Raw genomic sequence first — 14,906 nt, 5'->3', positions numbered from 1 at the left:
CATTTCCAGAGGCTGGGGGAGGCTACTCCTCCCCAGCCTTCACACCTATTTCCAAAGGGAGGGGGTGTTACACCCTCTCTCAGAGGAAGTCCTATGTTCTGCCTTCCTGGGCCAGGGCTGCCTGGACCACAGGAGGGCAGAAACCTGTCTGAGGGGTTGGCAGCAGCAGCAGCTGCAGTGGAGATCCCGGAAAGGGAGTTTGGCAGTACCCAGGTTCTGTGCTAGAGACCCGGGGGATCATGGAATTGTCCCCCCAATACCAGAATGGTATTGGGGTGACAATTCCACTATCTTAGACATGTTACATGGCCATGTTCGGAGTTACCATTGTGACGCTATACATAGGTAGTGACCTATGTATAGTGCACGCGTGTAATGGTGTCCCGCACTCACAAAGTCCAGGGAATTTGCCCTGAACGATGTGGGGGCACCTTGGCTAGTGCCAGGGTGTCCACACACTAAGTAACTTTGCACCCAACCTTCACCAGGTGAAGGTTAGACATATAGGTGACTTTAGTCACTTAAGTTCAGTGGTAAATAGCTGTGAAATAACGTGGACGTGATTTCACGCAGGCTGCAGTGGCAGGCCTGTGTAAGAATTGTCAGAGCTCCCTATGGGTGGCAAAAGAAATGCTGCAGCCCATAGGGATCTCCTGGAACCCCAATACCCTGGGTACCTCAGTACCATATACTAGGGAATTATATGGGTGTACCAGTATGCCAATGTGAATTGGTAAATTTAGTCACTAGCCTGTTAGTGACAAATTTTAAAGTAAAGAGAGAGCATAACCACTGAGGTTCTGGTTAGCAGAGCCTCAGTGAGACAGTTAGGCATCACACAGAGAACACGTATAGGCCACAAACTTATGAGCACTTGGGTCCTGGCTAGCAGGGTCCCAGTGACACATAACAAACATACTGACAACATAGGGTCTTCACTATGGGCACTGGGCCCTGACTAGCAGTATCCCAGTGATACAGTTAAAACACCCTGACATATACTCACAAACAGGCCAAAAGTGGGGGTAACAAGGCTAGAAAGAGGCTACTTTCTCACACCATGCAGCAGCATGCTTGAGGGGTGTTTCTTGTATGCCTGATCTTCTTCATTGGAGCCAAAGTGTTATTGCAGACTGAGATCTCGTTGTTGAAGGTGGATAGGCTGTGCTATCGGTTGCCTGTTAGGATGGACTGGATGTATCGGAGGTTGTAGATCCAGTCTGCCTATTCCCTTTACAGAGTTTCCTCCACAAAGTCCAGGCAACCATAACTCTACCACAATGCCTACACAAGTGTCAGGTACCTCAAGTCGCCATTTTCTCTTCTTTGCCGAGTCCATCAAATTCATAATACAACAGCTAGACTACTCCTCCACCCCTAAAAATGGAACCACATCTTATTGGCATTGCACTGTCTCCCAGTAGCCAGAAGGTTTTCATTCAAGGCACTGTGTATTGCACATCGAGCAACAACATTACCTCTCCTTTATTTGCAACAAATGCTTCAAACCTACCTGACCAAGGAGGAACCTCAGATCTAAGAGATTAAATTAGTTGGTTCCTGTCCTTGAAATACACTTCTCAAGGATGTATAGGGAGGTGTAGCCAAATACTTTTCTTCCTTAGTGAACCAGATAATCCTCAACCACAATATATTCTCTACAAAAAAAACATTTCCTATTATTCTGGATCTCACCCACTCCTTTGAGGCTCTCTTCCAGTGTCATTTCTGTTAACTTTACGTCACGCTAAAATAGTGGCAGAATATGAAAGATCTCCTCTCTGATGATGATATCAGAACTCACAAGTTTAATAATTGCTCCCAAACATGCTTTGGCAACTCCTTTCAAGAACAAACAAATCCCTTCTTTACCTAAAATCTTCAGAAACTATGGAACACTGCAACTTGGCATGTCCCCACTGCAGTCCACTGAGGCCATACACCCTATGTCTTTAAATCTCTGCACTGGCTTACAGTCAAGAAAATTCTGCAATTCTGAATCTTGCAACTCAGCCACAAAGCCCTTCACATTGAGGTGGTTAGACGTCATGTCCTGTCAAACTCCCTGCAACCCTATGCTTTCTGAAGGTATTAAAAAACATTGCCAAAGTGTTTCATTATTCACCTAAATGTGTTTCTCACCCTCTTCTTCCTCCTTCTACATGTTGTGCTCTTTCCCTCTCTACCTGCCTGTCTCTGTCTCATCATTTTCCTGTAGGCCCCCCATTTGTCATGTGCTTTGACATGTTTGCAGTATTTGTTTGCCATGCAAATTTTAAAAAATGGCTCCACTGACATTGAACTAATGAGATCAATTTAACAATAGGTTGCAGAATAAGCAAAGTATAATCTATCCCATCTAAGCAATCTACAAACCTTTACTACTAATAAACCCCACACAGTTTGTCATAGAGGATGTTGCTTATCTTAAGCCTCTGGCTTTCATACGATACATGAAAGTTGCTATCCACAAAGAGAACCCATCATAACCTTGTTTCAGAAGGTCCTTGGGGTTGCTGTTGTTCAGTAGGTTGTACCAGGTGGTTCCCTGTATCTCTTCACTGTATTCTGTTTGGTCTAGCTGCCTCATGAAGTACTCATACCCCCATCCGTATCAATAGCTTTTAAGTATGCGAAGCAGCACTGTTGGCTGAGCCCTATCCCATCCATTTTGCGTCTGTAAAGCATTAGATGTCAGCCCTGGAGCATATTGCCAGTTTACCCTTGTTAACATTGGAGTAATCGATGTTGATGCACACAACAATACTTTCATACACATGAATGAAGTCGCATCACTACTATTAGATTCCCCGTCGTGAACTCATCAACCCCAGCCTGAAGATACGTGGTAGGCAGGCTTTGAGACTTAGGCCTGAGGTTACTGACAGACAGGTCACTTGTGTCAGATGCACTGCATGCACAGCGTCCTGGTTGCACGGTCCATTTCATTCGGTCAAGTGTGTAGTCTTTTAGGATGCGCTGTACACCCTGAACAACTGCTCATTGTTCTGGAAGTTCTCTGCTGGCATTTTACTCACCTGTTTTCTGCCTCTCATCTTCATCCTCTGTGGTCCGCAACTCTGTGGTTGCATACCTGTTCTTTCGCGTCCTGCTCCTGTCTGGTTGTCCACATCCCAACATTCCTCTCTTCTGACGGTGTGGGCATTGGGCTCATCCTAGTTACGACAAGTTCTGTAGCTCAACAAGATGATGTGGGAAAGTAGCCTCTTTCTAGCTTGGTTACCCCCATTTTCTGCCTATTGTCAGTGTGTTTGACTGTGTTCACTGGGATCCTGCTAACCAAGACCCAGTCATTATGCTCTCGCCTCTAAATTTGGTTGCTGGTAACTTTATCCCCACAATCGGCATACTGGTCCACCCATGTAAGTCCCTAGTATATGACACATAGGTACCCGGGGTATTGGGGCTCCAGGGGATCCCTGTGGGATGCAGCAGGTATTCTGCCACCCATAGGAAGCCCATGCTCCCTATGGGTGGCAGGCCTGCTACTGCAGTGTGCGTGAACCGGGTGCACGCACCCGGTTTCACTACAGGTCACTGCACCAGGTCACTGTAAGTCACCCCTATATTAGGCCCTCTCAGCGCAGAGGGCAGGGTGCAGGTACCTGTGTGAGAGGGTACCCCTGCACTAGCAGAGGTGCCCCCACGAACTCCAGCTCCATTTTACTGGACTTTGTGAGTTCGGGGATGCCATTTGATACATGTACTGGACATAGGTCACTACCTATGTCCAGGTACATAATGGTAACTCCGAACCTGGGCATGTTTGGTATCAAACATGTCGGAATCATACCCCAATACTGTTGCAAGTATTGGAAGTATGATTCCATGCACTATGGGGGCTCCTTAGAAGACCTCCAGCATTGCTACTAAAGGTCTTACAGGGTTTTCCCGGGCAGCCCAGCTGCTGCCACCCCTCAGACAGGTTTGTACCCTCCTGCTTTCGATCTGATCAAGCCCAGGAAGGCAGAAGAAAGGATTTCCTTTGGGAGAGGAGGTAACACCCTCTTCCTTTGGAAATAGGCGTGACCTGCTTGGGAGGGGAAGCCTCCCTAAGCCACTGGTATTGCTTTGAAGGGCACATTTGGTGCCCTTCGCACATAAACCAGTCCACACCGGTTCAAGGACCCCCATTCCCTGCTCTGGCGCGAAAGTGGACAATGGAAAGGGGAGCGACCACTCCCCTGTCCATCACCACCCCAGGGGTGGTGCCCAGAGCTCCTCCAGAGGGTCCCTGGGTTCTTCCATCTTGATTCCAAAGTTGGCAGGGAACTCTGGGAGCATCTGAGTGGCCAGGCGGGTGACGTCAGAGGCACCCTCTGATAGGTACTTACCTAGTTAAGTGATCAAACCCCCACTCCTTGGGCTATATGGGGGTGGGTCCTCAGATTTGGCTTGCAAGAATCCAGCAGGACTCCTCTGCAACCTCTCCTTCGACGTCTTGCCTCAGAAACAGGAATTGGACCCTCCAGGAACCTACAGGTTGCAGATCCACGAGGAAGACTCTTCTGCAACATTGTATCCAGAATTCCTGCCAGCTTTGCAACATTTCCCCGGCTGTGCATCCTCAGAAGACTGCAACTCATCAGCCTGCACGAGGAGAAGGAATCTCCCTTGTGGTGAAGGCATCACTCCCCGTAACTACAGGTACCTGGCTGCATCAATGACCGGCTGCGTGGATCTCCCCTCATCCTGAGTGGCATGGGTCCTGCATCACGGGTGATGATCTGGAGAGACTCCCTTGGTCCCTTGGTCCTCTCTACCAGCTGACTTTGGTGGTGATAAGTCCTTTCACTCCACGCAATACAGTATCCCCATGACTGTGTCCTTTGCAACTGCCAAGGCTTGTTTGCTTTACCTCCAAGGGGAACTTCAGGCGACGTCTAGCTCCACGCATCCGGAACTCTTCTCTGGCTTCTGTGCTGCAGTGCTGACCTGTCTTCCTTCTCCAAAAGCTACCTCTGAGTGGGTAGTATCTCCTACCCCCCCCCCCCCCCTATAACCCCCCCCCTGGACTCCACAGACAAATCTGGACTTGGTCCCCTCGCTCCACAGGTCTCCATCTTTGGTTTTCCACTGCTGGTTCCTTGCAGGCTGTTCTGGGTATCTTAATTTTCTTTTTTTTCATCCTTTGGGGTGTTTTGGGGAAATCCAGTGTTTTACTCCTGCATTCTTGGTCACTGGGGGGCACTGCATTACTTATCTGTGTGGTTTCTTAGTCCTCCCAGTCCCCTCTACATGATTTACTTAACCAGGTGGGGGCCCTGTGTTCGCATTACACTTTCTTAGTATATGGTTTGGGCTCCCCCTAGGGCTACTATCGCATATTGCTATTTTACACTGTTTTCTAACATTTTTATGCCTCTTACTGTTTATAAGCGTATTTACTTACCTCCTATTGGAGGGTTGCCTCTCTAGTATTTTCTGATACTGTGTTCCAAAAATAAAGAACCTTTATTTTTGTACAACCAAGTGTTTTCTTTCTTGTGTGTAAGTTCTGTGACTGTAGTGGTATTGCATGAGCTTTGCATGTCTCCTAAATAAGTCTTGGCTGCTCATCCACAGCTACCTCTAGAGAGCCTTGCTTCTAGACACTGCCTACACTTCACTGAGAGGGGAACCACACAACAGGCCAGCTTCATACAGAGGAGAAACAATTTGAAAAGTCTGCATACTCTTCAGACTAGTAACATGCTTGTCGCGCTCCTGAAACTTTCTTTTTGATACTTATCTATGAAAACTGTAAACACTGCTGATGTAATCTGTTTTCCTTAACTTTGCAACTACCTAGAAACAAAATAAAAAAGTAAAAGTCAGAACTAAAAATAACTGTTGCTCATGTTAGCTTTAGACACTCCAATAATAACCATTATTTAAGTGGAAAGTATTGGAACATTATTTAGTGGAAACTGAATGCTAAGGTTCATGGAAGGAACATTATTGGTAATAATTTGTTTGTTTCTCATGAACTCTAATTCAGATGTATTTTGTTTATTTTGTTACTGGAATATCAGTGGAACCAGTATTTCTCCTCATTCGCTAATTATATTTAGGTGTGTGTTGGTAAACCTGCACCAACACTCACAGGTAAATACTTGTGTGTATGCCTGTTACTAGGAGAATTAACATTGTAAGTTTTATGATCATAGATCCACTGAACAGAACCTAAGCACTGCATCACACCTATCAAACAAAGGGAGGAAGAGATACTATGTAAATCCAAAAATCAAATGTATTGCAGTAGTAATTCATAATACTAATTACTCACTTCCAAATAATGTTATTTACCTTGTAGAAGCTGAGAAAAGACAAGGCAGACCAGAAGTTGCGAGCGGCAATCTGCTGTCCATCAGCTTTCGTCCCTTTGTCTCGGTAGGTCCGGTCCGAACATTATCTAATTGGTCTGCTTGGCCCACAGGAAAGCAGGGACCCTTCATCGTGCCCGTTTGCTCATTTCACTCCTGCTAAAAGGTAAGAGCCTGACAACAGGTGGGGTAACACTTTGCCAGCAGACAAACGTGCAAACAGGAAAACGTAGATCAGATCCCACAGATGGGTGCAGCGACACCACAATGGTCCCAGGAAATTGACCCCAATAAAAACACATTACCAGTTGGGGGTGCGTACATTCCCAGAACACCATAAAGTTAGATGCCACAGGTAGTTAGGAACACTTAGCCAACCAGGACACAGCACACGCAGGAACCATGTGCCCCCTCAGGCTGGACATCTGGACACGTACTTGCTCCCCCATTGTGTCCATGCAAGGTCGACACCCACATGCATTTATCTGAATCTTACTTATGACTCCATGACAACTGTTCATTCCTACCCAAGAAAGGAATGTTTTTTTAAACTAATTTATGGAACACAGATAAATGTATAAAAACCTCCTGCAAACTAATGTACATTGAGAGACGGTCCTCAGACCTCAGTTCTGTGACTGCTCTCCCGGCCATCATGTTTAATTACATTTTTGCCAGAAGCCTCTTGTCTTTTTTTTTTTTTTTTTTAAGGTAAATTCACATTCGAGCAACACCCTAGCCTTCCTTTAGAATCAGTTCTCTGTTGCCCGCTCTATGGAGGCTGCATGATTGAAAATTTTCCTGACGGAATTGGGGAGGGATGAGGTGCGAGATTTAGGGGTAAGTGCAAGATTGTCATCGGCCATGACCCTTTCAGTCCTAATCATGTGTCTTGCCTTCCTGTAGATGGCCTATCACCATTCACATTCTAATTTCTCCTGCAAGCATAATATGTATATGTAAGGGGAAAAGGGAACTGACCTGAGTAGAAACCTACATGCATAAAAGGGACCAACAACGGCCATGAAAATTCTCCCAAACTGATGGCTGATATGGTTACCTCATTGTATGTTGTAGTAAAAAACTCTTGCTACTCTTGGGAGGTGTGAGTTGATTCCGATCTTTGGAAGGCTTTCCCATTAGGATCCTGGTATTTAATAACCCCAATGGATGCCTATAGAAATATTGTGTTAACCAGTCACCCTTTATGGAATGGCACAAACATGCTCAGAAAAAAATACAACCAAGAGGAACTCCCAGTCTTTTAGATAATTTCAAGCATTTCCATCTGTGCATTTTTGATCTCCAACTGAGCGTATGTTAGAATATGCTCAGATATGGATCCCTGATTTATTTGTCTTCCTAGACCATAAACAGCTTAAGCATAATGTTACCACTATCCTTGCCTCTGCCTCCTGTATAATATTTGTAACAAAATACCCAAGACAATATTTGACTCCCACAATCATAGAAACACCTACAAGCCACTTCCTCAATTGACAGTTCTTCATCACATTTACCACTAGCTCTATCAAGGCTTAAGTGTGCATTCATCTCACAAAGTGAAGGAAGTCTCTGAGTTCATGTAAGCTACAAGCAATTGCTCAACACCCTCCTAATGGCCTATTGTCTAGACCTTGTCACTGCAGTCCAACCTCTCCCTAGTGCCTGTCCTGAGTACTTCATTCTCTTCTCCCTAGCTTGCACTACTTTGACCATCTGACGTAACAGCAAGTGAGTTTTCTAACCATTTATCCTAAAAACACCCAATCTTTAGTACTCTCAGTGCCATTGTTGTCCCTTTCCTTGCTGTTCTCTGCTACCCCATGCTCCTATGCTTTCCGTCTTGCCTCTCTCCCTAATACCGCCACAGCTTTTTAGTATCTCCATGATTCATGTTTGCTAAACCCTTCCATACCCCATATGGTTCCTTTGTCACTGTCCTCCAACTTACTGTTAAACTCTCTTTAAACTCTTCAGTCACTGTCTCTGGTAGTTGCCCTGTGCCCTTCCTCTCTACTCACTGCCCTGCTATCAGATTTTGTCACCAGGGTTGTTGGACATTTGAGTTTGTGTGAGGTTGAATGAGGGCTACAGTTGGAATAAGGGCATGGGACCTGAAGGGGAGAAGCACATTTAGGGGAGAAAATGCCTCTAGATTCAGAGATGAGCTGTGGAGGTTTGCAGTCCTGGTGCAGCAGACACCATAGATCACCACCTCACACAATCCATTAGTCAGAGATAGGCCTCTGTCAGGGTCTTCTGGCTGCAAAGAGTTCACCGATGAGACAGATGGTGCCTTTTCGATATATTCTCCATCACAAAAGATGCACACTGTCTTCAGCCACAATTTGTTTTTGATTATTGGTTTGGTAGGCGAGGAATTCGGTTTCTGCTCAGAATCTCTTGAATACAAATGCAGAGGTCCCTTTTTAGTTCTATCCTGAGATAGCGCATGTGCTGCTGCCTGTGTGACATTTTGTTTAGGTACATAGAAGCTTAGAGCCCACCTTTTGCTTACCATTGGTTGGCTTCTGCGCCGGTCTCTTTTTCTTGCTTCTCTTTGATCTGCATGTATTGTCTTCAGTACCTCTTTTTGTGTTTGTTCCTCCCCTGGAGCATGGCCCCACTACTGTGTCCTTGCTCCGTGTCATTCAACTGTTTGTGCTTTCAGAGCTACTTTTTTGTAGTTGCAGCACTCCATAATAGTGTATGTGTTTGCAGGCCTTCCCCACCCCTACACATCCCCCACCGTACTGTGTTGCTTTTTTATGTGATATAGTGCGAAATCCTCCAGAGTGCATTCGTTTTTGCTTGCCTTCATTGTTGATTGACCCCTCCCACCCAACATTGCTTCCTGCCTGTGTTGCTTTTCTTCTTCTTCCACCATCTGGCATTGTTGCTTCTCCATCCCACCCTCCCGTCATTGTTTCCCCCTCCCACCTTCCTGTCATTGCTTTCCCCATCTCTCCCTCCCGTCATTGCTTTCCGTATCCTGTCATTTGCACCCCTCCCACCTTGCCGTCCTGCCAGAAAAAAAGCATTGGCTAATCCAGCAGATCTCCCCTATGTGACCTAATGGTTTTGTCAATGTTTCTAGGTTGTAGCCATGTTGCACAGCAGTGTGCTGTGCAGAGGGACGGAAAGTTTTTTTTTTTTTTGTGTGCAATTTACAAAGCGTTATGAAGCGGCTAGCCGTAGACGAGCCTAGTGCTTTTTTTTTTTATTGCATGGCGGGATGGGGCGAGAGGCATTTACACCCGTGTGTTACTCGCTCTCTCTCCAAGATGTCTCTTACCCAGTCCCCTTTTCAGCAACTTTTTAAAAAGGCGCTATGACGAAGCTGGCACTGACGACGTCATATTGCTTTTTTGAAAAAACTTTCAGCCATGTTGCACAGTAGCTGGCTAAAACGTTCACAAAGGCAGTAGCTTGCATAGAGTGAGACTTATTGGATTTGCCAGTGCTTGTTGAGGTTTAAGTTTGCTTGTTCTATTGGAGAGGATACTTCTCTAATTGTTATGATTTCAATCTGTTGATTTTGTGAAATGTAGCTCTCCACTCTTCAAAATCCAGGTATGTTAGCATTTGTAGTAATTTTGCAGCTGATTTACTACCTCACCAATTTAAGTGAGTTCGTGAAAAGATTCCAGAGAAGGAGGATTCCTGGGACTAGCATTCTTTCCTGATTATGCATCCCCCTTCCCTCTTCAAAAAATCTTCGCATGCTATCATTACCTACACCATCACTGCAGCGACGGGTAATTATTGAACACCCCAAAGTTTGTCCAAACCTTCATTAGCACACTGCCACCCTTATCAGTACCATGGCTATGAGGAAGCTTACCCTTACCCTTGATTCTGTCACACTAATTAAACTCTCAAGAGATAAGCCTGCTTCTCCCTGCTGCCAAGAGAACAAATGGCTATTTGCTAAACACAGGAAAGCATATGAGGCCAGATGTACGAAGTATTTTTGAGGTCGCAAAAGGCCAGATTCTCAGAATCGAGCTGTTTACAACTGTAAAAATGTTTTTTTTGTTTTTGTTTTTTTTTACTTGCAAATAGCAAACTGCCATTATACATGTTAGAACTTGTGTCTCTAGTTGGCAGAGATATTCACCCTGTCAAAGTAGGGACCACAATCCTAGTCAGGGTAAGTCACAACACAAGCTAAATTATCCTGTGCTCACCCTCCGGTAGCTTGGCACAGAGCAGGCTTGGCTTAGAAGGCATGGGGTAAAGTATTTGTGCAATAACTCATACAGTATCACAGTGAAAACACCACAAAAAGTACTCTACAGCAGTTTAGAAAAATAGATATTTATCTGAATAAAATAAGATTAAAACAACAGAAATCAAATATGCACAAGTCAAGATATCACTTTTAAAATGTTTAAATGAGTCTCAATCTTAAATCAGTGATTGTATCCTTTTTACAAACAGTACCTGGGATGCATCAAAAAATAGGGATGCAGAAGGGCTGCAGAGGAGATGCGTTGAAAAGTAAAGCGAAGCATCTATTCTTTTTTTTTTTTTTTTCGTGCAGCAAAAGCAGTGTGTTGTTTCTTTCCACACTGCAAGGCAATGCGTCTATTTCCAGGAGCGCAACCTTGGTTCCTCAGTGCAATGCTGGTATATTTTGACACTCCAGGACAACGCATGAAAAACCCAGAACGCGTTGAGCAGAGGCAACAGGCGCTGCATCGATCCGACAGGCGATAAGATGATCTTTCAGCCACAAGGCAGGCGCTGTGTTGCTCCGGCAGATATTGCACAAGATTTTTCAGGCATTGCGTCCATTTTCAGACGCACTGGATTTTCTCTTTGGTGAAACCTTTGATAGCCCTGAGACCTCAGAACAGGAGGCAAGCTCAATCCAATCCCTTGGAGAGCACTTGAGGAGGAAGGCAGAGTTGGGGCAGCAGGGCAAAAAGCAGGCCAGCAGGCCTTCCAGTACAGCAGTCCAGATGAGTCCTTTGGGCAGCCAGGCAGCCCCTCTGACAGAGTTCAGTTGTAGGTCCGGAATTGTCTGCTTAGGTGGGGTCACAGACCCAGTATAGATGCACCCAAACGTGCCTTTGAAATGGAGGAAACTTTAAAGAGTGGTTTTGAAGTGCACAGGTTCTCCTTACAACCCAGCCCTGTCTGCCAGGAGCCCTGTGGAGGGTTATCAGTCCTTTATGTGAGCGCAGGCCTCTGGCCTTTGAAGTGTAAGAGAGAACCCCTTCACCCTTCCTGTCCAGGGAAACCTATCTGTATGCAGATGCAGCTGAGTGTCCTGTGTTTATGGCAGTATGAGTGGAATGCACAAGGGGCGCTGTCAACCAGCACCGACCAGACGTGGATTGGAGACGGGCCGTAAGGCACAGATGACAGCAAGTGCAGCGAAATGCCTACTTTCTAAAAGTGGCATTTCTGGAATAGTAATTTAAAATCCAACTTCACCAGCAAGTAGAATTTCCTATTACCATTCCAACCATACCAAATATGACAAGACTATTCCTCTTATATCAGAAATTGCCACTTAAAAGCATGTAAAGAGAATCTCTAATGCTAGCATAGGAGAGGAGCAGGCTTCACAGTAGTGAAAAATGACTGCAGAGTATTTTCACCACAAGGACATGTAAAACTTATAAGTACATGTCCCGCCTTTTACTTACACAGCGCCCTGCCTTATGGGTTACCTAGGGCCTACCTTAGGGGTGACTTATATGGAGGAAAAAAGATAATTTAAGGCTTGGCAAGTAGTTTTAGATGCCAAGTCAGTGGCAGTGAAACTGCACACATAGGTCTAGCAATGGCAGAGCTCAGACATGGTTAAGGGATTACTTATGTGGGTGGCACAATCAGTTCTGCAGGCCCTCTAGTAGCATTTAATTTACAGGCCATGGACACATCTAGTGCACTTTATTGGGGACTTACAGGTACATTTAAGTATGTCAATTGGGTATGAGCCAATGTTACCATGTTTATGGGAGAGCGCACAAGCACTTGAGCCCTGGTCAGCAGTGGTAAAGTGTGCAGAGTCCCACAGCCAGCAAAAAGGAGATCAGAAACATGGAGGGAGGTAGGCAAAACATTAGGGGAAGACCAACATAAGGCTGTTGGGTTTAACACAACAGAATTGCATTTTGGGTTTGTGATTCAGTATTTGGAAAGGGCCTGTTCAGGGCATCCCTTCTGTAGGAGACTGGCTCATTATATGGGGGTGTACCTATAGGTGAAGAACCCTGTACTGAGTCCAGGCAACCCTTAGTGATAGTGTAGGCAGCTCTTGATAACCAGAGCTCTCATAAACGTAGCTGTGGAGAGCAGCTAAGGCTTATCCAGGAGGGTGTAAAGAGGTTGCAGATACCACACAGGTCAGTAAGTGATGTACACACAGGAAGGAACGACACCAGTGTTAGAAAATATTCTATATTTATTGTAACACACACTCTAGAAAGAACTTTGGTATATCTCCTAACCAGAGATGTGGACATATGGAAATATACTTGGCAACAGATAAGTAAAGGCATAAAATAACATGGGCCCCTATAGGGGTTTCAAACCATATACTAAAAAAATGAAATTCGAAAATCACTCCCAACCCCCACTACCACCCAAGGACCCTTAGGACTGGGAAAGTACAAAAACCCCAAGGGTTAGTAGGTAGGATTCCCCAGACACCCGTGTGCAGAGTAGTAATCTTAGGTAATCTTCCCAGCGGACCCTGAGAAACCCGCTGGGACAAATCCCCTGCCCATGGAGACCCAGAATAGTTGAGTACTTACACCAGAGAGACCAGGTGAATAGGGATGAAGTTATGTAGGACCTCTAGTTGAAGTCAGTGGGGACCTCGGTTGTCCAGCTGCTGTTGTGACCGCTGGACCGGGACGGTGGAACCCAGGTATGGATTCCGAAAGAAGCGGACCTAAGGAAAGAGATCGTGGTCTAGACCACCCGAAAATGCCCAGGTGGTGCAAGAGGGCGATGCCCACCCTTCTCGGAGATGCTTTCCTGTTGGACGGTGGACACAGAAGTGCCGCTGTAGAGTCCAGTTGATACAGGAAGATCCTAAGATTAGTCCACAAGCTGTCCCACACTGGTCGTCGAGTTGCAGAGGAGTCAGTAGTCGTGGGACCACCAAGAAGCTGTAGCAAATGCAGGGAAGGGAGTAGTAGTACTGGTGCTTTTCTTAGGACAGCTGGGGTCAGATGTCTTCTGACCTTTTGTTTTACAAAGAAAGCACCATGGTTTCTGGTTGGAAGAAGAGGAGGATTTGGACCCACCCCCAGAATATGTTTGTGGACCTGAGGAAGACTCTTTTTGTCTTTAGGTTTCTCCCCATCCTTCGCTTGAGCTTAGAAGTAATCTTTTTTTTCTAGTCACCCCACTATGAGTTTTCTTACTCATCCCGGTGCTGACCCATTTGTCTGCCTTCATTCCAAGTTCTTCAGGCAAGGTCCGCTCAGAGTCCACCAGGTATTGGTGCAGTTTTTCAGACACACAGTTATTAAGGATGTGCTCCCTCATGATCAAATTGTACAGCCCTTCATAGTCATGTACATTACTACCATGTAGCCAGCCTTCCGGAGCCTTAACTGCACATTCTACAAAATCAACCCAGTCTTGAGAGAACTCTTTCTGGGTTTCCCTGAACTTAATCCTGTATTCCTCAGTAGTAAGCCCAAACCCATCAATCAGTGCCTCTTTGAAAACTTGGTAGTTGTCTGCATCCTCTTCTCTAACTGCCAAAAGTTTCTCAATACCTTTGTCTGCAAAGGAAAGCCACAAGATAGCTGCCCACTGGCTCTGCGGGACCTTTTGAACTTTACAGGCTCTCTCCAGAGCAGTTAACCATTTGTGGATCCAGAAGGGTGTAAAGCAGTTGCAGATACCACGCAAGTCAGTCAGTGATGAACACACAGGAAAGAACCACACCAGTGTTCGAAACATATGTTATATTTACTATTACACACACTCTAGAACTAACTTTGGTATATCTTCTAACCGGACATATGGACATACAAAAGTATACCTAGCAACAGGTAAGTAAAGACATTAAATAACATGGGCCCCTATGGGGGGGGCCAAACCCTATACTTAAAAATTTGGAATGCGAAAATCACTCCCAACCCACGCTACCACCCAAGGACCCTTAGGGCTGGGGCAGTACTAAAACCTCAAAGGCAAGTAGGTAAGATTCCCTAGGCACCTGTGTACAGAGTAGTAATCTCAGTTGAGTGTCCATAGGCTAACATAGGGACGTCGCGGTTGGGGTTTTCCCATTTGAAGATCCTTCCCGGAGGACCCTGAGGAAATCTGTTGGGACAAGGGAGGTTGGTTAGTGCCCCCACCCGTGCTGTAGTGAGCCGTGGACCAGGTCGGTGGAACCCAGGCATGGATTCTGGAAGAAGAGCACCTAAGAAAAGAGAGGACAGAATCCAGACCACCAGAGAGGTCAGTGGTCAGCGGGACCTCCAACAACCCTTGGCAAATGGAGAGATGTGTTGCATGGAGCTTGCAGTATATGTGGGGACCAGCAAGATCCAGGTGACCCAACCTTGGCAGGTAGGTCAGGGCCAGCCCTCCGCA

General features: G+C 45.8%; 1 long non-coding RNA gene across 2 annotated transcripts in view; it reads left to right on the top strand.

The window, feature by feature from the left end:
- LOC138297369 (uncharacterized) overlaps positions 1-6,480 on the top strand; it is a 130,145-nt gene extending 123,665 nt beyond the window's left edge. For both annotated transcript variants that reach the window (XR_011204061.1, XR_011204060.1), the window contains exon 3: positions 6,317-6,480. This is a non-coding gene — a long non-coding RNA (uncharacterized lncRNA). The remainder of the gene's footprint in view (positions 1-6,316) is intronic.
- The last annotated feature ends 8,426 nt before the right edge of the window (positions 6,481-14,906 follow it).

The sequence above is a fragment of the Pleurodeles waltl genome, chromosome 5 (genome assembly GCF_031143425.1).
Source record: "Pleurodeles waltl isolate 20211129_DDA chromosome 5, aPleWal1.hap1.20221129, whole genome shotgun sequence".
NCBI classification, from domain to species: Eukaryota; Metazoa; Chordata; class Amphibia; order Caudata; family Salamandridae; genus Pleurodeles; species Pleurodeles waltl.
Note: the sequence above shows the minus strand (reverse complement) of the source record. Positions and strands in the feature narration are given on the sequence as shown.